Source organism: Ornithorhynchus anatinus, chromosome X5, assembly GCF_004115215.2.
Source record: "Ornithorhynchus anatinus isolate Pmale09 chromosome X5, mOrnAna1.pri.v4, whole genome shotgun sequence".
NCBI classification, from domain to species: domain Eukaryota; kingdom Metazoa; phylum Chordata; class Mammalia; order Monotremata; family Ornithorhynchidae; genus Ornithorhynchus; species Ornithorhynchus anatinus.
In genome coordinates this window covers 38292246-38318840 of record NC_041753.1, presented here as the reverse complement: position 1 = coordinate 38318840, position 26595 = coordinate 38292246, and the positions used below count along the sequence as shown (strand labels likewise).

General features: G+C 40.2%; 1 protein-coding gene and 1 non-coding gene across 4 annotated transcripts in view; both read left to right on the top strand.

Moving 5' to 3' along the window:
- LINGO2 (leucine rich repeat and Ig domain containing 2) overlaps window positions 1-26595 on the top strand; it is a 900663-nt gene that overhangs the window by 74358 nt on the left and 799710 nt on the right. For all 3 annotated transcript variants that reach the window (XR_005659686.1, XM_039910913.1, XM_039910914.1), the window contains one exon: window positions 4551-4645. The gene's annotated coding sequence lies outside the window, so the exon portion shown is untranslated. The remainder of the gene's footprint in view (window positions 1-4550; window positions 4646-26595) is intronic.
- Window positions 15758-15895, top strand: LOC114808479. Its single transcript, XR_003756327.1, has one exon. It is a non-coding gene; the product is annotated as a small nucleolar RNA SNORA7 (small nucleolar RNA).

Here is a 26595-nt window from a genome sequence, read left to right as displayed (position 1 = left end):
TCTACCTCAGCCCTTGGTACAGTGCCTGATATATAGTAAGCCCTGAACAAATACCACAGTTTTGTGAGCCCATATGGGACATGGAGTATGTCCAATTTGAGTGGCTTGTATCTATCCCAGTGCTTATTACAGTGTCTGGCATGTAGTAAGTGCTTAACAAATACCACAATTATGTGACATCACACATTATCCCTGGCGCAGAATGTAATGTGATGAAGCTGAGGAAGTATGCATATCTCATTCAGTCCTGGCATATTTCTCTGTTAGGATCCCTGACTCCTACCCTCTTTCCTACACCCACTCTCCCCCTGACCATTTGCTTCAGTCGTTCTGTGTTCTCCTCCAAGGTCAAAGTGAGGTCTGGAGCAGCATCTAAGATACAGCGGAAGGAGACTTGGAGCCAGAAATAAAGACATAAAAGTGTCTGGTTCTGTATTGAAACCAGACAGGAGACAGGCCAGCTGAAAACCAGACTGTCAAATTATAAAACTGAATGACCAGTTACTCTTAGTGGTGACTAAGAGCTCAGGATTTATCATAAAGTAATTGTAATTTTGATTATTTTTCCTAAAATGTTCACTTCCTTACATTGCCATTCCTCTGACCTATTTCATGCCATTCAGTAAGCCTTGAGCTCTTCCTATAATTTATTTTTTCTCCCCATCTTTCTCCCCTAATGAATTACCTAGCCATCTACTTTACTGTTAAAATTGAAACCATCAGGTGTAATCCCTGTAAAATCTCCTCTGCTCTTTTCCTATCCTGTCCCCTTTTTAACTCTTCAGTCTTTCCCAGCAGTATCTCAAAATGAGATCTCCCTATGCCCCTCCTCCCCCCACCATAATCTACTCTTTTTTTTAAATGGTAAGTGCCAGGCACTGTACTAAGCACTGGGGTACATACAAGTAAATCAGGTTGGACACAGTCCCTCTCCCACACTGGGCTCACAGTCTTAATCCCCATTTTACAGATGAGGTAACTGAAGCACAGAGAACTTAAGTGATTTGGCTAAGGTCACACAGCAGACAAGTGACAGAGCCAGGATTAGAACCCAGGTCCTTCTGACTCCCAGGCCTTTGCTCTATCCACTAGGCCATGCTGCTTCTGTCCTCATTCCTTCACACCTCATCAAAGCACTTGCCCCTTCCCTTCCTCCTTCCCTTCCTCCTTCCCTAATCACCACCTTCAACAGTTTGCTTTTTAGTGGTTTCTTTCCCACTGCTTTCAAACATGCTCATGTATCTCTACCCTAAAAAAAACCCCTCCCTTGACTCTATGGCTCTTTCCAGATAACACCACCACTCCCTCCGACCACTCGTCTCCAAACTCTTTGAGCGAGTTGTCTATACCCACTGCCTCAAATTATTATTATTATTATGATCATTGCTATTATGAATATCATTGCATCTGTTAAGAACTTTGTGCCAAGAACCTTTCTAAGCACTGAGGTAGCTACAAGATAATCAGGCTGTACACAGTCTCTATTCCACATGAAGCTCACGCTCTAAGTAAGAGAGATTGGCAGAAGCAGTGTGGTCCAGTGGAAAGAGCATGGGCCTGGGAGTCAAAGGACCTGGGTTCTAGTCCCTGCTCCACTGCTTAGCTGCTGTGTGGCCTTGGGCAAGTTGCTTAACTTTTCTGTGCCTCATTTACCTCATCTGTAAAATGAGGATGAAGACTGTGATCCCTTTGTGGGACAGGGTCTATGTCCAACCTGATTATCTTGTATCTATCCCAGCACTAGTACAGTGCCTGGCATATAGTAAGTGCTTAACAAATACCTTTAAAAAGGGAGTAGGATTTAATCCCCATTTTATGGATAAGGAAACTGAAGTACAGAGAAGCTAAGTGACTTGCCCAAGGTTATACAGGAGATAAGTGGCAGAGCTGAGATTAGAATCCAAGTCCTCTGACTTCCAGGACTGTATTCTTTCCATTAGCCCATGCTGCTCTACTTCCTGTCCTCCAATTCTCTCCTTGACCCACTCCAATCTAGTTTCTGCCCCCTTCACTCCAAGGAAACTGCCTTCTCAAGTCACCAATGACCTTCTTGTCAACTCCAATGACTTATACTCCATCCTAATTCTCCATTTCTCCATGACCTCTCAGCTGCCTTTGATGCTGTGGATCACTCCATTATTTTAGAAACATTATCTAACCTTGGTTTCATTGACAGAGTCCTTGCCTTGTTCTTCTCCTATCTTTCTGATGGCTCCTTCTCATTTTCTTTCTCAGCCTCCTCCCCCGCCTTCTACCATCTAACAGTGAGCATCCCTCAGGATTTAGTTCTGGGTAGCCTTCTATTCCCTATCTGCTCCCACAGCTTCAACTACCATCTTTTCCGGTTTCTACCTCTCTAGCCCTGATCTCTCTCTCCTCTGCAGTCTTGCATTTCCTCCTGCCTTCAAGACATTTCCATTTGGATGTCCTACCAACACCTCAAATTTAGCATGTCAAAAACAGAATAAATACAGTGAAGATGTTAAACAAGACTTGTCCTAGCCGCGTTCTCTGGGGAAGCTCACATTTATACTTCTCTGTCAAAAAAGCTGGACATTTATCTCTAATCTTCCCACCAAAATCCTGTCCTGCCCTTGTCTTTCCCATCACTGTAGACAGCACCACTATCCTCTCTGAATCATAAGCCTGTAATAATGGCATTATCCTTGACTCATCTCTCTCTTTCAACCCACATATTCAATCTGTCACCAAATCCTGTTGGTTCTACATTCACAACATCTCAAAAATCCTCCCTTTCCTCTCCATCCTAACTGCTATCATGCTATCACTTATCATATCAAACCTTGATTGCTGCTTCAGTCACCTCACCGACCTCCCTGCTTTCTGTCAGTCCCTACTCCAGTCCATGTTTTACTCTGCTGCCTGGTTCATTTTTCTACAAAAAGACATTGTCCCCATCTCCCCACTCCTCAAGAACATCCAGTTGCTATTCATCCATCTCTGTCTCAAACAGAAATTCCTTACCATCAGCTTAAAGCACTTAATCAGTTCACCCCCTCCTACCTTACCTTGCTGACTTCCCATTACAACCCAATCCACACCATTTTGCACCTCTATCACCAATTTATTCACTGTTCCTTGATCTCATCTGTTTTATCACCAACCCATTGCCCACGACTAGCCCTCTGGCCTAGAACTCTCTCCACTTCCATATAGAACAGATCACCATTCTCCTGATCTTCAAAGCCTTATTAAAATTATATCTCCTCCAAAAGGAGATATAATCCCACTTTTCCCTGACCCCCTCTCTCTTCTGCATCACCTATGCACCTGGAGCTGTACCCTTTAAGCACTCGATATTCACCTCACCCTTAACTCCACAGTACTTTTATGTACTTATCCATAATTTATTCAATTATATTAATGTCTTTCTCCCCCTGTAGACTGTAAATTCCTTGTGGGCATGCAACATGTCTACCAACTCTGTTGTACTCTCCCAAGTGTCTAGTACAGTGTTCTGGACACAATAAGCGCTCAATAAATACAGTGAAGATGTTAAACAAGACTTTTCCTAGCAGCATTCTCTGGGGAAGCTCACATTTATACTTATCTGTCATAAAAGCTGGATATTTATCTCTACTCTGTTTCCTACCTTTTTTTATCACTTTCCTGTCCTTAGAAGAATATTCCCTCCAATCCCTTGATTTAAAAAAATTTTTTTTTTAATTCCTTATTGTGGAACCTTGTCCAAGGCCTTTTTGAAAGCCCAAGTTGTAATCTGTTCAGTGATACCCTTCTGTCCACAGGCTTGTTGACCCTGTCACAGAAGGAATGAAAGTGAGAAATTATTTGCCCGTATTCAAACTAAGTTGTGATTTCCTAAAGACTTTCTGATCATAAACTTCTACTAATTTGTCAGATAGATATTAAGGTGAGATTCACTGAATGCCTTTACACTTATCTGAGCATAGATTCACAATCTGCCAATCTTCTAATACAGTAGTGGTTAGTAATCCTAAATTGCACATACTTGTCAGGAGCTCTTCAACTTCCTACTTTGGATTCGTACTCTTCGTATTCTATGGTGTAGATCATCTGATCCTAGTAACTTTCTTATATGTAGTTTATAAATTTGGTACAGGACATCCTGTGTGATCACCATAATTCAAACCAGTTTTGGTGTTTTGTTTTATTTTGATTGGTATTGGTTAAGCACTTACTATGTGCCAGGCACTGGGATAGATACAAGATAATCAGGTAGGACATAGTCCTTGTCCCATGTGGTGCTGTCCATGTCTTAATCTCCATTTTACAGTTGAGGTAACTGAGACACAGAGAAGTTAAGTGGCTTGCTTGGGCCACACAGAAGATTAAGTGGCAGAGTTGGGTTTCAAACTCATGTCCTTTTCACTCTCAGGTCTGTGCTTTCTCCACTAGGCCACATTGCTTTCTCTGATTTGTCTGCCTCCCTTTATCCCCCAACCCCATCACATAAATGAAAAGGGTGTGAGAATCTCTGACCTCTTCTTCAGTACAAAACAAACTAAATAATGGATTGAACCTCTCAGATATTGCCTTATCTTCCCTAGGTGCAGCTTTTTCCCTGCAATCGTCAAGTGGCACCACTGATTCCCTAGCCGGCTTCCAGCTTTTGTCATATTTGAAGAATTTTTCAAGGCTTCTAGTAAGTCGCATGCATGTTCATTGTTTGCTAACCCTTTCAGCTTCTTCTGAATGTCTCCATTAAAAAAACAAACAGTAATTTCCTTTTATAAAATTAAATATCCAAGTGTGTTTTTTCTTTCCCTCTTCCCTACCAAAGAAGGTTAAATTTGAGGTTTTTTTGTCACTATTTCAAGATGGCTCTTCTATATATACTTCCTGAACCAGGTCCTGTAAGCTACTTTGAATTAAATCCAATACATGATCTTTCATTATTGGTTCAGACAAGGTGTTCTAGAAAAGTCTTTGAGCTACCCAAAAACCTTATCCAATCTTCTTCTTAATAAATGAAGGCAATCTATATGACCAAAATTGAAGCTTCTCACTCTTACTGCCTGCCCTAATTTTACAGCTTTCCAATCTCAACTAACATTTCCTAATCACTTTATTTACCCTGATGTTATATAAATCACTCCTATTATGCTTCTTTTGTTTTTCTGAGAATTTCTATTCAAAAAGATTTTGTGATATTCCTCATATCCACAAAGATGTGGAAGAGGGACTCTTTTTTTTTTCTTCCAAATTGCTTCTTTGAGACTTTCCCCATGGTTTTCCAGAGCCTGCTTATCTCTGATGGAATGGCCCTCAGTTTACCGAAAAATGTTGAAATCCACATATCTCCCCTCTTTCTATATTCATTGCTGACACTTGCTGAAAAACTAAATTCCATGGCCCCATGCATCCACCAACAACATAGTAAACATACACAGAATTTAAGTAGTGTTGCTATTGTGTTTGTGTTGAACTGGTGAAATGTATATTTATTTTTTGCACATCAAAGTGAGGAACAATAAAACCGATTTGGAGTTAGGCTTGTATAAATAATGCCATGCAAAATCAGCAGCTAGAAAATTCCTCCTAAGCAGCTCAGATGGGGTTTTTATTACAAGAATTTCCATTGGTAAAGTTTTTTTCATTTTTGGATTTTGATATCATTATAGCCTTTTTGACTATGTTGATAAGGGTTGGCATTTCAAGTCCCTGCCAAGCTCCTCAAGAAATTAAGTAACAAAGTGATTTTTAGTTAACTTAGCGTTTTAAACAATGCTTTCACTTCCATAGAGAGTGCAATTTCATATCAGATTCTATTCTAAAACCTCTGTTCACTTTTCAGGGAGAAAGCATAACCAAAAAACAAACCAAACCAAAGACTATTGGCATGTGAAGGTACACACTATGTGGGTATGTTGTCTTTGTAATTTAGTATTTCCACCTGGGAATATATACTCAATAATACTCAAGTCCTAACTGATGGTCCCAAAATGTAATGTCATCCTTATAAAAATGCATTTTAGTTATTTTTCCTAGTTTCTCTTCCAGGTCAGCTAAAATATCCCAGGTGTTTCTGAAAGTATAGCACTCATTTGAGATGGATTATTCTTTTTTGGGCCACTAAAGTACCATTTTGTGCTGCACAGCACTAAATGGACCAAAAGAGAAAATATGCCAGACAAAGTGCTTAATTGTCTCCCAGAGAATGATTGCAGAGTGAGGAGCTGGCCAAATTAGTTTTCTGGTAACTGGAGTGAATACATTATGTGAAAAGTGATAAGCAACTGCTCAACTAAAATGTCAGGCATTCTGATGAAGCATTTCATCAGTAATGAAATATTACTTTCCACAGATGTAAATGATTCTAACACATCACTCTTTGAAAACTTCAGATAACATTTTATGGATTTGGACTGTTTGAATTGTTAGTCTTATTTATTAATACTTAGACTATGTACCCAAATATGGCATCATAATTCAGTGAACTACCTTCTTCAACTCAAGAGAGCAGCAAGCATTAGAACTTGAAATGAGACATTTGTTCTTTTTTTTTTGCCTGAAACCACTCTAGTTTGACTACCATATGACTACATGTATAGCTAAAAACATCCACATTGTTCAATGCTCAAAACACCAGCAGTTGTCTGACTTTAGTTCACTGAAACTCTAAAGATTTAAAAGTTACTTCTTGTAGTTTGAAGAGTACAGGGTTTATTTTCTACTGCCCACCCACCAAGGTCAGTAGACTGATTCTTAAGTGCTTTACAGTATCTTCATGATGAGGATCACATTAAGCCACTTTGTCTACCAAAAGTAATATCTAGTGCTGGGGCAACTATTCAAAATATGAACTGCTATGTTAAGTTTCTCTAAAATGAGTTATTCATGTTATCATTTCTTTGGGTGGTGGGTGAAAAGCTCTTTCCTTAAAGTAAATTTAGTTGTTTACTATTTGACTATGCATATCTTTGACTTGATCATTGAAATAAACTATAAAGCATATTTCTTATGCTTTTTATTTCCTTCAGATGGCAGCATAAGCTATTTACTGCAAAATATGTTTCCCACATGACAGAGATGTAGGCCTGTATTCATTTGAAAATTATTCGTACTTTGTAGGAAGAGCAGAGCTTTTCAAAATAACTGTATTTCAGAGCTACAATTTCAAAAATTTTAATTACAGGTTTAACTCATTTTATTCTTCCCTTTACTTGGTGGAATGGCTAACATAACAGAGGGATTATGCTAATATAATATAGATAGTCCAAATTTCATTTCAAGACTGTTCTTATATTCAATTTTTCTTTTAAAAAAAGTTAGGAGAAAGTCATCTGTGGCCCTCATCCTTCTGTTGGTGCCTTATTTGTAGAGGACAGGAGAGAGAAACAGAACTGTGAATACTAAACAGCATCCTACCTGAGCCTGGCTTATTTTAAGAAATATGAACAGAGGTTAAAAGTTTAGCTCTTTCCTTATGAAGCTTACATAGGGAAAGGAAAGAGATATTGTTTTCTGCAGTGATGGAGAGGAAAAGCCAAAAAAAAGGACAATTTCTTCCAATTCTGTATGCAACAAATCACTTGCCATATGTTTACTATGTGTAGAACTTGGGATTCCCTTTATTTGCTTAGATTTTATCACTATCATACATCAATGGATAACCATTTGTCATGGTGGTGTGAGGTCTGCTAAATAACAACTTAGCTTCTGCCTTGTCCACAACCTTCATGATTTTGTGAACTTTAGCAGTGTTCCTCTCTTGGCCTGTTTCTTTCCTGGCTGAAATATCCTAAGTAATTCAGTTTAGCTTCATTCAGAAGCATCTCTGTTCCCTAATCTTTCTGGTTCCCATTCTCTGTACGTCTTCAGCTCCATGTCTTTCCTAAAATTTGGTCACCAAAATTATATATATTATTTCAGATGTAGAAATACCATGATTTTACAGCCACAAGACTATAATTTGCAATCTTTTACTAATGCATTAATTATAATAATAACAACTATGGTATTTAAGCACTTCCTGTGTCCCAGTCTCTCTACTAAGCTCTGGAATGAATACACACAAGTTGGGTTGGATACAGTCCCTGTCCCAAGTGTGGCTCACAGTTTCAATCCCCATTTTACAGATGAGGTAACTGAGGCACAGAGAAGTGAAGTGACCTGTCCAAGTTCACACAGCAGACAGGTGGCAGAGCCAGGATTAGAACCCTTGACCTTTTGACTTCCAGGCCCGGACTATATCCACTACACCATGCTGCTATTACTTCATGCTTATGCAAATAAATGTCAAAAACAGTAATAAAATACCTAGATGTATTTGTAAACTCAGTACGGTATGGCCTTGCTAATTCTATGATGATATATATATATATATACACACACACACATATAATTTTTGTGTGATTCCTTCATTAGATTGTAAGCTCTTAGAAGGTGGGGAATATATATATTTTGTTCCATTTTTAGTAAGCACTTGGGCAAATGCAGTTCATTCATTATGTCTTATTTATTGAGTGCTTACTGTGTGCAGAGCACTGTACTAAGCACTTGGGAGAGTACATTATAACTGTAAGCCCACACAAGCTTACAGGCTACTCTTTACACTGAAATAGGTGTTGAGTAAATGCCATTGAGTAATTTTTGCATTAAATTAATTTGCACTTGTTTCCATTGTTCATCTGCTTTCAGCCCAATCTTCAGCTTTGAGTTCTTCCTGTAATTTATCTTCTATGGGCAAATGTGGACATTTCATGGCACCCATATTCCTCTGGCTCACTTATGAAGATGCTCAACAAAACCAGCCCTAGCTTTTATTGTGGAGAGAGGGTTCAGTAGGGTTGAGGGATGACACTTTTTATTATGGAGAAAACTTGGGCTTGTTTGAAGACAGATAAGAAGAAGCTAGAGGAAATGAAGAAAATTTATTGAGCACTTGCCATGTGCAGACTACTGTACTAAATGCTTGGGCTTTCCCAAATATAATGTAGTAGAGTTAGTAGATGCAACCCCTGCCCAAAAAAGCTTAAAGACTACAGGGGGAGCCAGGCATTAAACTAAATTATAGATGGGAGAAATGGTAGAGAATAAGGATATTTACAAAAGTGCTGTGGGGCTTGGGTGAGTATCAAAGTGTTTAAAATATCAGAGCATAAGTGACAGTGAGGGAAGAGCAGATGGGGAAATGAGGGCTTACTCCGAGAAACATTTTGGAAGAGGTGTGATTTTAGAAAGGTTTGAATGTGGGGAGAGTGGTAGGATGTCATATATGAAGGGGGAGGGAGTTCCAGGCCAGAGGGAGAACATGGGCAAGGGGTTGGTGGTGGGATAGATGAGATACAGGTACAAAGAGTAGTTCCCTTCCTTTCCAAACTCCTAGAACGAGTCGTCTACAGTCACTGCCTAGCATTCCTTAACTCCAACTCTCTCCTGGACCCACTCCAATCTGCTTTCCGTCCCCTCCACTCTACCAAGACTGCTCTCTCAAAGGTCACCCATGACCTCCTTCTTGCCAAATCCAATGGCTCCTACTCTATCCTAATCCTCCTCGACCTCTCAGCTGCCTGTGACACTGTAGACCATCCCCTTCTACTCCACACCTTATCTCACCTTGGCTTCACAGACTCCGTCCTCTCCTGGTTCTCCTCTTATCCTTCTGGCCGTTCATTCTCGGTCTCCTTCGCAGGCTCCTCCTCCCCCTCCCATCCTCTAACTGTTGGGGTTCCTCAAGGGTCAGTTCTTGGCCCTCTTCTGTTCTCCATCTACACTCACTCCCTTGGTGAACTCATTTGCTCCCACAGCTTCAACTATCATCTCTTTGCAGATGACACCCAAATCTACATCTCCTCCCATTCTCTCCTCCTCCCTTTAGGCTCGTATCTCCTCCTGCCTCCAGGACGTCTCCACCTAGATGTCTGCCCACCACCTAAAACTCAACATGTCCAAAACTGAGCTCCTTATCTTCCCTCCCAAGCCTTGTCCTCTTCCTGACTTCCCTGTCACTGTGGATGGTACGACCATCCTTCCTGTCTCTCAAGCCCGCAACCTTGGTGTCATTCTTGACTCAGCTTTCTCATTCACCCCACACATCCAATCCATCACCAATGCCTGCCGGTCTCACCTTTACAATATCACCAAGATCTGCCCTTTCCTCTCCATCCAAACGGCTATCTTACTGGTCCAGGCTCTCATAATATCCCGGTTGGATTATTGTGTCAGCCTTCTCTCTCATCTCCCTTCCTCCTGTCTCTCCCCGCTCCAGTCTATTCTTCACTCCGCTGCCCGGCTCATCTTCCTACAGAAGCGCTCTAGGCATGTCACTCCCCTCTTTAAAATCCTCCAGTGGTTGCCTATCAACCTCCGCATGAAACAAAAACTTCTCACTCTGGGCTTCAAGGCTCTCCATCACCTTGCCCCCTCCTACCTCTCCTCCCTTCTTTCTTTCTACTGCCCACCCTGCACGCTCTGCTCCTCTGCCGTCCACCTCCTCACCGTCCCCCGTTCTCGCCTATCCTGCCGTCGACCTCTGGCCTACGTCCTACCGCTGTCCTGGAATGCCCTCCCTCCTCACCTCCACCAAACTAACTCTCTTCCCCTCTTCAAAGCCCTACTGAGAGCTCACCTCCTCCAAGAGGCCTCCCCAGACTGAGCTTCCCCTTTTCCCTCTGCTGCCTCTCTGTCCCCTCTTCACCTCCCCTCAGCTAAGCCCCCTTTCCCTCTGCTCCTCCCCCTCTCCATTCCCCTCACCTCAGCACTGTGCTCATTTGTATATATTTTTACTACCCTATTTATTTTGTTAATGAGGTGTACATCCCCTTGATTCTATTTATTGCGATTAAGTTGTCTTGTTTTTGCCCATCTGTCTCCCCAGGTTAGACTGTAAGCCTGTCAATGGGCAGGGATTGTCTCTATCTGTTGCCGAATTGTACATTCCAAGCACTTAGTACAGTGATCTGCACATAGTAAGCACTCAGTAAATACTATTGAATGAATGAATTAGAAGAGCAGAGTGTGTGGACTGGGTTGTAGTAGGAGATTAGGGAGGTAAGGTAGGAAGGAGAGAACTGATTGAATGCCTTAAAGCCAATGGTGAGCAGTTTCGATTTGATCTCTCTAGACTTTAAGCACCTTGTGGGAAGGAATTTGTCTACCGACTCTGTCATATTGTACTCTCCCAAGCATTCAGTACTTCACTTCCTTGTAGGTCACGCTTCTCCCTTCCTTTAGTCTTATGATCATACAGCTGCACATAATAATAGTGGTATTGGTTAAGTGCTTACTGTGTGTCAAGCCCTCTACTAAACACTGAAGTAGATCCTGTCATATGTTCTCAAGCACTTGATACTGTTCAGTGCTTTGTACATGGTAGGCACTCAAGGAGTACTGCTGTTAATGATGGAGAGGAATGACTTCTCAACTGTTTCAAAACACATGCAACAAAGTGTTATAAGTTATAACCTAAAAATCAATAACCAGGTAAATTGAATCTGGTTGCATTTGGTCCATTTCTGCCATAGTAATATTACCCAATCTGTTTCCTCACATTCAGCATAACACCTCACCATCTTCATGTCTTAGAAAAACTAGCATGGTATTCATGCTCATAAATCAGTGCTGGAGTTTCATGAGTTTAATGGAACTAATTTTTTTTGCTTATAAATTTAAATGTATTTACATTTTTCCCATTAAAACTAAAGATATATTTTTTCCAATGCTCCTTCGGCTCTCTTTCCCAGTCATGGCTAAGATTTTTTGAAAAATGAGATTAAAAATATGGGTTATTTGTTTTATTAATCCCACAAAGGCACATTATTGATCAAATCATTTGGCTCAAAAATCATTGTTGAAGGAAAAACATTCTCCCTCCTCTCATATTGAAAGAATTATAGAACTAGTGACAGTCGCTTAGATCAGATTCAAGATATATTTGTGCTCAAATTTAGATGTATAAATGAGAGTATTTGATAAAAGGAAAGATAGTTGGCCTGATAGACTTCTAACACCACACCTGTATCACATCACCACAGTCCACAACAACTAAAGCAATCAAAATGAATGTCCGATGACATTTGAACAACATGAAGTTACAATTACATATAAGGGCTTCTTTAAAATGATTTATGATTCTGAGCAACAGCTGCTAGAATTTAATCACAACTTCATGAAAATTGTCTATAAACCAACTGGTTTATTTAGAATGTTTTGTAATTTCACTGTGACAAGAAAAAAAAAACATGTGGCACTCATTTTTTTCTGATACTAAGCATACAAGTTCATGCCCAAAGGTGAAGTACAACTCACCAAAACACACACTCTAAGGATGCTTCTTATGTATTTATTTTTCTTATATGATGATTTTATCCCAGGGAATGTATTTTTCAGAGAGCAGTTGTAATTCTATGGGTGTACTTCATTAAAATAGACTTACTAGAAAACATAACACAGAGGCAACAAAACTGCATATAAAGACTTCAAAATGCTTACCCATAGAGCAGAAATGAGTGAAGAGATGGAAAATGTCAAAGATGCCTTTGGACCTGTTAATGCTATGAAGTGATTGATGTGAAGAATGACCGTCAGTCTTTTAATTTTTACAAATGCATTTTCCAATCACCTTTAGTTTTGGCTGGATTTTAGCAGCTACACCGATACAACACTGGAGAAGACAGTTTGCATTTTTACTCTATAGCATCGTTAACACTCTAAGCCCTTAAGCAGTGCAAACTTCTTTTCTAAATATTTAGAATCAGTTGCCCTACAAATCATGATAGGCTTGGAAGAGATGATCAGAAGATTCTGAGAGTGGCTAATAATACAAGCCAACTTACATTGCGCTTTCCTTATATATGTTACAAAGAAAAGTTGTTTGCCCTACTCTTTCATGGAAGTCACCTTCTTTTGGGGATATCAGTATAGTGGCAGACAGTCATCCTGTTTTTCCAGCTTCTTCATGGAGTTGGATGAGGTGTTAAGATTCTGGGAAACACACAGTTGGCCATGCTGCAATGAATATGGACAAGATGCTTGTGTTTTTCTAATGAAGCAAAATGTATTTCTTAGAGATTTTGCCCTATGTTTTTCCCTGATGTAGCAGGTAATTTTTCCATGGGGAAATTCCAGGAGGAAAACTAGCCTTAGGAAACTGGGAAAAGTTGGACATACACTTTTCCCTTGTCATCCCAAGTTTGCTGCCACATGAGACTGCAAGAATATTGTCTTGCCTCCCCAACAGTGAATTATAATGACCTTGGCCAGGTTACCCCAAGTGGACATGTGCTGTTAAATTAGCCATGTGACAACTCTGGCACATGTATAGAAGAATAATGACTCCCCCTTCTTCATTGGATCCACATGAATGTATATTAAACACCGTATTTGTATCACTTCAGTGGCATGGTGAACACAACGGAAATCTAGTAGGAAAGCACCATGTTCTGTATAGCTGTAGTTTCTATCTAACTGTAAGTACTGGCAGTGTTAATTAGGAATAGAATGGTCAATGACACTTGTATTTTGCAAGACTTAAGACCTAGATCACAGTAATGTCAAAAGAAGAATAATGGTCACATTGTTCACGTTTTATGACCTGTGGGGAGAACTGTGGAGATTAAAGCCATTATGTTGATCGTCTTACATTATTAACTTTAATGACAATGAATCTTTCCCAGTGTAGGTTAGTTCACTTCTTGTGAAAGAAAAGGAACTTTTTTTCAAACCATACTCATTTAACAAATAAGCTAGAACCTGGATGAGTAGCACATGGGGGCCTACATATGGCTTTATGTTAATAAACACAAGCACTAGATAATTTTCTTCCTTTTCCCCACACTGCAGTTCAAAAATGCTAGCTATATCACAATGGTAGCAGGGCAAAAAGTGATTGATGTGAAACATTTTTGAGTATCCATTAGCAATCAGAAGTTAATGAAAAGTGGTATTTCCAACTCAATTTGTATTGTTCATGCAAATAAGGGAACATGTCAGGTTTGTAGGTAGCAAGAAGGCTATTATATTTTTGAGGAAAATTCTAAATTGGGGCCAGTTGTTTTGTCAGGACTCCACGCCTTAAGGAATTCCACAACTGTGATCCAATCAGATGATTCCCTTGTGTTTAATTATAACATAAACTAGTTGCCTAAAATACATTTCCCATTTTGAAACATGGTCCCTTTATTTTTCCATAAATGTAAGGCTAATTTTGTGTACTTTATCATTTTTCAAAGACTATATAGTGATTCTCATGTCATCTCATTCCCTTTAGTTGTTAGGGGAAGCAGAAATTTTTGCATTCTTGATTTTACAGATACCGAGATTGAAGCAGATACCAATTAAGTGAGAGATTGAAGCAGATACCAATTAAGTGATTTGTTTGGGTCAGAAATGTGTGATATCATCTATGGTAGAATAAAATATTTTTTCAGATTTAGTTTGGGAGACAAAATGCTTGGCCAAAATGTGACCAGATGGGCCAGATCTCTAGATACTTTGGAAAGGACGCTCTCATCAAAAGCTACCCCTAAACGCCAAACAGTTTATTCCTCCCTCTTGGCTCATCTTATAAATATTTCATTATTACACTTATAAGGCAAGAAGCAGCATTACATAGTGGATAGAGCATGGGCCTGGGAGTCAGAAAGTCATGGGTTCTGTAACCGACTCCACCACTTCTCTGCTGTGTGCCCTTGGGCAAGTCACTTCAATTCTCTGGGCCTCGGTTACCTCATCTGGAAAATGAGGATTGAGACTGTGAGCCCCATATGGGATAGGGACTGTATCCAACCCCATTTGCTTGTATCCAGCACAGTGCTCAGAATAGTGCCTGGCACACAGTAAGCGCTTCACAAATGTAATCATTATTATCATTATTATTTAAGGGAAAATGATTTTATCTGTCTAATCTACTTTATTATGGAATCTTGTGATTAATGATTTCTGACTTGTGATTAACCTTCCTTATTTCCCCTCACCCTATACACCCTCCCATTTATTTTGCCTTTGCACTTGGGTCTGTTCCCCTTACACAAGTTGATATTCACCTAGCCCCAGCCCCACAACACTTTTTTATGGTATTTGTTAAATGCTTACTATGTGCTAGGCACTGTACTAAGCGCTCATGAAGATACAAGGTAAGTAGGTTGGACACAGTCCCTGTCCCACACAGGGCTCACAGATGAGTTAACTGAGGCTCAAAGAAGTTAAGTGATTTTTCCCAAGGTCACACAGCAGACAAGTGGTAGAGCTGGGATTACAACCCAAATCCATATGTATACTATGTCCATATATGTACCCACACCCATTATGTACATATCCTTATAGTCTTACTTCCCCTATCTGTAATTAATTTGAATGCCTTTCTCCACCCTCTAGATTGTAAGATCCTTGATTTACCAAATCTCTCGTATTGTACCGTACCAAGTGCTTAGTACAGTGCTCTGCACCCAGCAAGTACTCAATAAATGTCATTGATTAATGTATGTGGGAGGAGGTAACATGGACTAGTGGAAAGAGCACAAAACTGGAACTCGGGGTGACTACCACTTGTCTGTTGTCTGGCTTTGGGTGAATCTTATACCCCTTCTGAGCCTCAGGTTCCTCATTTGTAAAATGGGCATGGATTATCTGTTCTCCTCCTCTCTAAGACTGAGAGCTCTGTGTATTGTTATCGTTATGAATGAATAAATTCCAGTGGAGGAGAAGAAATTGAGATGTTTCAGGAAATTGCCTAAAACTCCTATCAAGATCAAAACATGATTTGGTTTTAATATTAATTTTTATTTTGACAATTATTAAACACCTTTCCACTATCCCCCTCTCAAGATGGCACCTGGAGAGTTTCTAGTACTCTACCAGTCTTGTCTATGGAAGGGAGAGTCAAGCAGAGGCATGCCCATTCCATTCCTAGCTTGGCCAGTGGCTAGCGAGTAGAAGGCAATCTGCTACAAGTCAAAACTCACCTGTACTGGGCAGCAGAGGCATGGGAGAGAGTTGAGGGTGGAGACTCAAGTTTACTGTGTGGAAGAAGGCAATGGTAAACCACTTCTGTATTTTTACCAAGTAAACCCTGTGGATACACTACCAGAATAACTGCAGATGGAGGTGGGGCATTCTGGGAGAGATGTGTTCATGGAGTGGCTATGGGTTGGAGATGACAGCATAAAACAAGCCAAGACAGCACCTTACTGTGTGTCAGAACACTGTGGAAGATACAAGATAATCATATCAGACACAGTTTCCAGTCCTTACAGGACTGTTAGTCTAAGAGGGAGTGAGAGAAGGCATTTTGTCCCCTTTTTGCAAATGGGGAAACTGTGGCACAAAGAGTTAAGTCGCTTTCCAAGGTCACACAGCAGGTTAGTGGCTGAGTTGAAATTAGAACTTGGGTCTCTGGATTCCCAGACCAGTGTGTTTTCCACTGGGCCACACTAACCTCGCAGTTGGATTTGGAAAGAAACTATATGCTACTCAGTAAACTCCTCTGAATATTCCCTAACATTAGCATTATGACTTAATTTTCAACTTTCGCTGCCCTAAAACTGAGCATGCAAGATTGATAATAGTAATACTGTGTAAAAAAAATTATTCCAGTGATGCATTTTCATAACATAAAATATCAATTTTACCATTTAAACTTGAAAAATTTAATTTGACTTTTTGACCAAAGTGTACTCAAATTAATCTTTGTTTTCCTGAGTAATTTTAACCTTATGGAAAAAAATGAACCCACATATAATTCTCAGAAAATAATGTGCCCCATGGAATTTCAGAATAAAGATTAAAAGCCAATGTACTACTTCTCACAGAAGCTATCTATTTATGTAGTTGGATAAATTAAATAGCTTCCACATATAAGCCATTTTATTAACTTTATAATAATTCACCTTGTAGATTTCCATATTGTAATTGCTCTAGTGATTTTTCCTCAAGAATCAAAATCACCTTTGCAGAATATTAACTTATCAATAAGTAATATGGGGTATATATGTTTTTTGGACCCTTCCTTAAAGACTGCTTTTTTTTTTAGTGAGGTAGGTACAAAGAGAAGACAAAGGAAGAGCAAGAAACATTTTTAGAGTTGACCTGACTTCTTTTCCCCAAAAAATTTGGAATGGGTTTTGAAGAGTGCAACACTTACATTTGAGTCATGTCAAAATTCTGTATAAAACTAGATGCTTGCAAGCTTACACCTGCAAATGAACAATTCAAAGGAAAAAAGTGCAGCTACCCTTGAATAATGAGGTTTCTCTCATAGACTCTTATTTCAGTGAGAGAATTAACAGTATTGTAAATGTGAAGTACTGCCTAGATAGTCATGATGCAAACATAATCCTCAAAGCTTGAATTGTTTTATGGAAAAAACCAAATCATTTGAGGCCTTCACACCTGACAATGAGACTCTTAAATCTGATAACCTCTCATATTCTGGAGATGCATGTGAAGGAGAACTTGCCAAGAACTATAAGCTTAGTAGCTCTGGCAGAAGCTTGGAAAGAAATTGCTTATTAAGGTGTTTTTGAGATTAATAAAAGTTGTGCGACTGAATTGAAAAGCAATATTCAATTCAGTGTTCTGGAAGTAGATATGATACATTTCGTGGCACACAGGAATGGATATTAATACAATAGTGGCATGTAGAAATGCATCAGTGTACTGATATTAGCACTTTGGGCTTTAAATCCTTTTAATAATAATGATGATGGTATTTGTTAAGCGCTTACTATGTGCTGAGCACTATTCTAAGCACTAGGGTAGTTGCAAGGTAATCAGGTTGTCCCACGTGGGGCTCACAGTCTTAATCCCCATTTTGCAGATGAGGTAACTGAAGCACAGAGAAGTGTAGATTTGCCCAATGTCTCACAGCAGACAAGTGGTGGAGGTGGGATGAGAACCCACGTCCTCTGACTCCCAAGCCCGTGCTCTTTTCTCTAAGCCATGTTACTTCCCTTTTAATAGACGTACATGACCTTCTTTGTTTTGTAGCTAGGGACCTGAAATATAGTGAAATTGGAATTCTACAATCTTAGCACTAGAAGGGAATTCAGGAGGCTAGTCTAAATCATTCTTCACCCTCTAGCAGAGCTAAATCTAATGTAGTTGTGTTAGATGTTTAATTTAAAGATCCTTGAGTGCTTACTCTATGCAGAGCGCTGTGTACTAAGCACTTGGGAGAGTCTAGTACAACAGAGTTGGTAGACATGTTCCCTGACCACAAGGAATATTATGTCCCAGCAGATGACCTAAATTGGTCATTTTGTATTATAAGTTCCTGCCCTTTAGTCCTGTTTTCTGTGGAGCTGAACATCGTCTAACCAGCTTCAAATTTATGTGTATCCCCTACAGTCAGTTCTTCTGTATTGTGAGTGATGTGTTTCAGTAGAACCGTATGCTCAGGAAAACCCATGCTACAGTGGCCCTCTCACCTTGACCAATGTTGCAGACATGTACACAACCACACAGTGTCACAGTCCCCACATTGGGGGAAGCATATTTCCAAATGCTGCCTTCAGATGATAACCAAAATGCCTAATAACCACACCTGTTAGAAAAATATTGGCTGTATTTTTAGAGGAAATATTGCTAAACCACTCAGGCTTCTTTTTTCCTAAATTACATAAGCCCAATTCCTTTAAAACTTCCTCACAAGATTTTTCTAATGCTTTAATAATATCCAGTTTCTCTTCATCCTTTTCTAAATTTGATATTGAGAACCACTGATAGTAATAGAACTGGACATTATATCCTAATGTTTTAATCAATATAAATGTAAACAGAAGTTTCACTTCTAACTTGTAAATGTCATTCCACTAGATTGTGGGTTCCTTGAAGGCAGAAATAGTGTCTACTAACTCTACTGTAATCTCCCAAGTGCTCAGTAAGCACACAGTAAATGCACAATAAATTCTATTGATTCTTCTTTAAGTACATCTGAGTACCATGCTAGTTTGGAATTGACAGGTGTTCCCAAATCTTTTTCTGATGAGTTTGTGCCTAGCCACCCATCTTCTATCTAGTGGGTTTTCTATACCTAACTATAGTTAGTCATATTAATTCATGAACTTCATCCTATATTTGATGGGATTTTTATCTAATTTGTCAAAGTCTCTTTGAGTGTTTTTCTCATCTCCTGAAGTATTAGCAATTTGTCCAACTTGGTTATGTTATTGAAACATAGATCATTGGGAGTAAGGGATGCAATACCTAGTAGCATCAATTCCTTTCTATTTCCTAAACTAAGCATAAAAGAAGATTCTTAAGTAAATCATTTTAGTGAGTGCAGCCCCATTAGAAGGCATGTTGCCATTTGTAGATGCTCCTGAACAAATTCTCCTAAATCCCAGACCACCATTGAATTTCAGCACAAATGTTGATGTTAGGCAATCTGGCACAGAGAAATGGTCTATTGCCTTGATGATTCATTCAATCGTATTTATTGAGTGCTTACTGCGTGCAGAGCACTGATGCTGCAGCACAATTCCAGCACTAATAAAGCATCCTTGGATACTCTGCATACTGAATTTTTTTTTATAAACTCACTGAGGACAAGGATCATGTCTACATACTCAGTTGTCCTCTCCCAAGTACTTAGTGCAGTGCTCTACCCAAAGTAAATGTTAACTATTCTTGGTTGAATGACTTATTTTTGGTACCTGTATTCTACATAGGTATGGTTGCCAGCAAAAAACTTAATTTCCCCCTGATAGGACTGGATTTTCTCAGTGAAGTGGGAATGCAAGTTTAGCCATCTCTCAATAATGTCCTCAAAAGTTGCATAAAATGTAGATCCAAGTCCTCATACTTTCATGTAGTATCATTATAAAACAATTCATAGAAGTCCAGAAGTGTGAGTCCTATACTATAAATAGTAGTCAAGAAATGGTAAAAACGGTTTTCTTGCTCTGAGTTTTTGTAAAATCCTTCTTTATCTTGAGCTTGTATTTTCTTTCTTCTGATTCTACCTTCATTTAAAAAACATGAAGGTGCCAGTTCACACTGTTCAGTCATGTGTCCTGGGTCTCTTAATGCAGTTAAGTATTCAGTACTTTGTGGTGGGTGGACAATCCACTTGGATAATTCATTTTAATGTTTCATGACCTAGAGGATTTTTATGGGAATATTTACAAAGCAATATCTGGAGTGAGAGGGAGGGCATCAGTTCTCTCGCCCTCTAAACTTCAGTTCTCAGTATGTACATTTTGCAGACATGCCCCCAAAAATAAAATAGGCAACTTCAGCTATGAGATTACGACATTGCTGTACATTACAGGGAAGCACCAATTCCACAGAATGAGTTTTGCGAGAAGAAAATGTACTTTCTGGATGAAATTTGTTTTTGTTTTTAATGCATGAGAGTTTTGTTTATCCTTTCATAGGAAACTAAGTTCTTAGGAGGGATTTAGTCATTAAATTCCTTCATCTGGCTCCTGCTATACTGAATTATTTCAGTATATGCCTCACTATATCTTGAGTAACAATAATGATATTTATTTGTTAAGAGTATTTGTTAAGTGTTCACTCTATGACAAGCAACATATTAAGCCCTGGGGTCGATACAAGATAATAAAGTTGAACATAGTCCCAGTCCCACATGGGGCTCACAGTCTAAGTAGGAGGCAGAATAGGTATTAAATCTCCATTTCACAGATGGGAAAATTGAGGCACAGGGAAGTTAAATGACTTTCCCAAGGTCACACAACAGGTAAATGGCAGATCTGGACCAGAACCCAGCTCTTCTGACTCTAAGGTACATGATCTTTCCACTAGGCCACATTGCTTTCAAACATTTGGCTTTTTCTTTCTGCTTGCACAACAAAGATGAGGTGCTCGGGTATCCTGCTATATTCTGACTAGCGGACTGAATTCCAGGACATCATTGATAGAGTTCTTTTTGAAAATGGATCACTGGTTATATTATTGAAACTTTTTGAGATGCCAGATATGCCTTCTGTGGTAGATGCAGGTTTCATAACCCTACATATTTGGACATGACAACTTTATAGACCTTCAATTTGCTATCAAGCTTGATGCCTCAAAATTGGTGAATTCTTAGGCAGTAGCACAAAAGCCAGACTGGCCTTCTAGATTTAGTTTCCTCTGGCTGTTTTTCATTCAATAGTATTTTATTCATTCAATAGTATTTATTGAGCGCTTACTATGTTCAGAGCACTGTACTAAGCGCTTGGGATGAACAAGTCGGCAACAGATAGAGACAGTCCCTGCCGTTTGACGGGCTTACAGTCTAATCGGGGGAGACGGACAGACAAGAACAATGGCACTAAACAGCGTCAAGGGGAAGAACATCTCGTAAAAACAATGGCAACTAAATAGAATCAAGGCGATGTACAATTCATTAACAAAATAAATAGGGTAACGAAAATATATACAGTTGAGCGGATGAGTACAGTGCTGTGGGGATGGGAAGGGAGAGGTGGAGGAGCGGAGGGAAAAGGGGAAAATGAGGCTTAAGCTGCGGAGAGGTAAAGGGGGGATGGCAGAGGGAGTAGAGGGGGAAGAGGAGCTCAGTCTGGGAAGGCCTCTTGGAGGAGGTGATTTTTAAGTAAGGTTTTGAAGAGGGAAAGAGAATCAGTTTGGCGGAGGTGAGGAGGGAGGGCGTTCCAGGACCGCGGGAGGACGTGACCCAGGGGTCGATGGCGGGATAGGCGAGACCGAGGGACGGCGAGGAGGTGGGCGGCGGAGGAGCGGAGCGTGCGGGGTGGGCGGTAGAAAGAGAGAAGGGAGGAGAGGTAGGAAGGGGCAAGGTGATGGAGAGCCTTGAAGCCTAGAGTGAGTTTTTATCCATGAAACATTAGTAGCGTACTACTAACTACATAGTTAGGAGAAGCAGCGTGGCTCAGTGGAAAGAGCACGGGCTTTGGAGTCAGGGCTCATGAGTTTGAATCCCAGCTCTACCACTTGTCGGCTGTGTGACTGTGGGCAAGTCACTTAACTTCTCCGTGCCTCAGTTCCCTCATCTGTAAAATGGGGATGAAGACTGTGCAGCCCACGTGGGACAACCTGATTCCCCTATGTCTACCCCAGCGCTTAGAACAGTGCTTGGCACATAGTAAGTGCTTAACAAATACCAACATTATTATTATTATTACATAGCAGAAATTGGCAGTATTATGTCCTGTACTGCCACTGAAAATTTTCACTAGAAATAAGACTTCCCCAGAACACACAAATTAGGTTTTCTTCAAGTTTAATGACAGTCCATAGTACCTTTTAGTAAGTTCATTTATTGAGAACCTAATGAGTGCAGAATACTGTAGAGAAGCAGCATGGTTTAGTGGAAAGCACACAGGCTTGGGAGTCAGAGGTCGTGGGTTCTAATCCAGGCTTCGCCAATTGTCTGTTGTGTGACCTTGGGCAAGACACATCACTTCTCTGTGTCTCAGCTCATCTGTAAAATGGGGATTAAGACTGTGAGCCCCATTTGGGACAACCTGATTACCTTGTATCTACCCCAGTGCTTAGAACAGTGCTTGGCATATAATAAGCGCTTAACAAATGCCATTATTATTACTAAGCACTTGAGAGATACAACAGAAGGACAAGACATGTTCTCTGCCTACCCAGAGTTACACTTACAGGTGTTGGGTGGATGAGAATGGGATGTAGCCAGGAGGTGGGTGAATCACTGCAAAGTGATTTGCAATCATGTAGATATATGTCTTCTTGTGTCAGTGATCCAAGAGCAAAATTATCAGTACACAGCAGTTCCTATATGACTATCATAAAAGTTTTGCTGATATTCATAGTGTTTGAAGAATTTCCCAATAAATCGGAAGCATATTCTGATACCCACTTCCAGATATTTTGTGTTCTCAAGCGTGACTTGAATTAGATGAAGGCTAGAATTAGATGAAGCCTGGACCTAATCAGCAAATCTGCTTTACTCTGGTATTAGAGAAAGGACTATAAGAGTGACCTGCCAAACCTGATTTGACCAGTCATATCATCATGGAATGCTTTAAAGATCTTGAACTTTTCGTGGTAGTGAAATTTGTATATAGGTTGCCAGAGTCTAGGTCTGCTAATGCTAATTTAAGAGATGTATGTATAATATATAGCAGTCCTGGTGCTGCTTCCTGAATTTCTCCATATCCTGTGAAAATCAAAAGCCATTGTGCTGTGTTGTTGTTGGAAGCTACACTGTGATTCAGGAAAGGAATGATGAACAGTATTCTTCAGAAGCCCATAGACCCATCACAATAAAGACTTTTAAAATGGAACAGTGCTAAACTAAATCATACGCTATAGAAATGAGTGATTTTTTTTCTTGTCTTTGGTTTTAAATAACCAGAACATGAGAATAGAATAAATACATTCAACAAGCCTGGCCCAAATAGTGACCCCTGGAGTCTGTTACTATTGACATCTCTTCTGAATAAGGAACAGCTGCTCACTACATTTGTGAACCATTTTGTTCAAAATCCACCATGAGATGTTCCCGGTAATTGCTGATCATAAAATTCTCAAATGGCTTCTTTCAAGACTCTTAACAAAAGCTATTTTAAAAATCCAACAAAATTATCTCCACAGAGGCTCTAGTTTCATTAACTTGTCAACCCAATTGATAATATAGAGTGACATGATTTTTCCCTTGTAGTTTGACCGTATCAGGTAATATTCATTGTGAATTTTACTATTCTGCTGGAATACAGTTGTTTCTCCATTTACAGGGCAGTGGTACATTTATAGCAATGCTTTATCAGGGTTTAATATACAAATTGTAGGGAAGGAAGGATGTGTGGAAGTCACATTCAGGCAGGACCAAATTTAACCATCGTCATTAGGTGAGAATTTTTAATTCCATTTTTAAAGTCCTCTAGAAAAAGAGATTCAGTATTCCAGTGTTTAATGCCATGACTTCACTTTCAGGAAGTTCTTTACATTGAACCCAAATCTCTCAGTTTGAAGTCTAAGTTCATGTCTTGTTTTTGTATCTTCAGAAAGAAGGACAAAAATGAGTTAACTTGATGAAAGAGTCCTCTATATATGTATAGACTTCTCAAATTGCCCTTCATCTCATCCACTATATGACAGTGTGATAGAGACAACTGAAGGAAATAGGGATTACAGCAGTCATCCAAAGGATAGAGGGCTGACCATCTTGCGATACACTCCAACCACACTTTGACTGTCAATCAGTCAATGCTATTTATTGAGCACGTACTGTGTGCAGAGCACTGTACTAAATATAGAGTACAATACAGTTGGTAGGTGCGATCCTTGCCCTCACAGTCTGATGTGACAGGGAGACAGACTTAAATTGCAGGTAAGAGAAGCAATCTTGTATAAAGATATACACTTAAGTGCTGTGGGGGTAGGGGAGGTGCCTAAGTGCTTGGATCAGATATGTAAGGGGAGAGAGTTCCAGGTAGGGAGGGATGTTGGGGGCAAGGGGTCCCTGGAGGTGATACCCAGTGAATATGGTGGGTTTTATAGAATTGGAGTGCATTCCTGCACCCATGAGTAGATGCTGGGTTGAATTAGAAAAGTAGAGGGGATTAGAAAGGGTGTGTTTGATTTCTACTTGACAGTTCAGCTGTTTATTGAAAAGTGGCCTCCAGATCAGTAATAATAGTTGTGGTATTTAAGCACGTACTGGGCCAAGCACTGTGCTAAGAGCTGGGGCAGATACAACGTAGGCCCCACATGGGGCTCACAGTCTAAGTAGGAGGGAGAACAAGTATCGGGAATCTCCATTTTGCAGATAACTTAGTGCTTCTGAACTAAGGCACAGAGAATTTAAGTGACTTGCCCAAGGTCCTACAGCAAGTAACTGTTGGAGCCGGGATTAAAAACCCGGTCCACTGATTCCTAGGCCTATGCTCTTTCCACTAGGCCATGCAGTAGGTAGAACAGTGTTAGTCTTCTAGGGAATGAAGATCCTTGCACAGAACTCATTGCAGCATTACACCTGGCTTGTTGGAACAGAGAGTCCTATTTACAAGCTCCAATGTGATCAGCAAACGGGTGTTCTTCTATGATACTTTTTACCAGCAATTGTCAAGACATGAGTAAAGCCAGTCAACATTACCCAAACTAATGTGGTAAAAACAATTTGGAGACTAAGGGGTTGCCTGAAGCAAAATAACATCTATCAACATACCTTGCAACCCCTAATGACTGTATTAAAAGAGTGGCCAGCCACATCTCTGTCATCAGTTAATTGTATCTGAGAGCTTACTGAGTGCTAGGCATAGAATGAAGTGTCCAGGAGAGTACAGTAGTAATGAGACACAGGTTCTCTGGCTTCAAAGGAGCTTATAATTTAATAGGGTAAACAAATAAAAAATTATTTACAAGAAATTAATGCCAGAGGAAGAACAAGAATAAAGCATGAAGCAGTTCAAATGTACTAAAATGGAATCACTGAACAATTAAGTGAATATATATATATGTAAAAATAAAATATATAAATACAAGTATGCATATATCAGGATGGGAGAGGGGAAGTAGTATTCTAAACTGGAGAATAGTGTGAGTGAGGGGGCAGGGGTGGGCAAGTCAGGAGCAAAGCATTAGTATTAGTTAAGTGAGCTTGGGCAGGACATCTAATGTGAGGAATAGCAGGTAAAGAGAGCCAATGTGTAAGACAGAAAGATCTGGTAAAGAGCCTTGAAAGACTTTATGCTTAATGTGGAGGGGGGTGGGTATCCATTTGGGATTTTTGAGGAGTGAGTTGTAGGCCAGACACTGCTGCAAGAAGATGATCTGTGCAATAGTATTCATTAAGCACTTATCATGTGCAGAACACTACTAACTGCAAGGTAGGAATACACAGGTGGGAATTAGACATGGGACCCCTAAGGGAGCTCACATTCTAGATAGAAAAGTGAGGAGGGGACTGCCAACTGATATATAAGGTTGAAATGAAACAAAACACCAACAATATTAAGACATTGGCAGATATGCAAAACGATGAAAGATAAGTAGGAACTGTGGCTAGAGGGGCAGAATCTTTGGCTACTTTCGTCTCAGAGGCCATAGTCACAACTGCAGCCACTGTGACTGCTATAGCAACTACCACAGCCTTCCCTAGGGTTTGCAGAGGTGGCTCTAGGCTGCAGCTGCTTCTCTGTGTCCCGCCAGGGAGGTTCAGGTCAGGCTAAGGTGGAGATTCCTTGTGATACAGAGGAGAGCCAGTGCAGGATTCTGGGGAGGCAGTATGGTGGTCCAGTAGAGGAGGATACCGAGGGTCTTGGATGTTGAGGTAGGAAGGTGGTAGCCTCAGTTGATTCACTCAGCCATTTTGCAAAGAAAGAGAACTGGGTAATGTTTTGCAGAGACCTAAATCCAAACAGCCTGTGGTGTACAGGGCATGCCATGAGCAGGGATCCTGGGAGCCTCTGGGGTGAGAGCAGGGGGGGAGTTGGGGAAGGGGGGTGATCCCCCAAGGAATACCTCTCAGATTCCTTTCTCTTGGCTACTTTTCATGTGAACATGTGACTGTCTGGTGGAAAGAGAGGACTTGGAAATAGTCAGCAGTGGCTTAAATCCTTACAACCTGCCATGCACACGGTAGCAACAGTATGTCCCTGCTACCAGTGTGCCCGTAGCAGTTGACCTATACTGGTACGGAATCCCACCACTGATGGGTAATGAATGGTCTCACTGGGCGTATGAGGCCCCGTTTCTAAC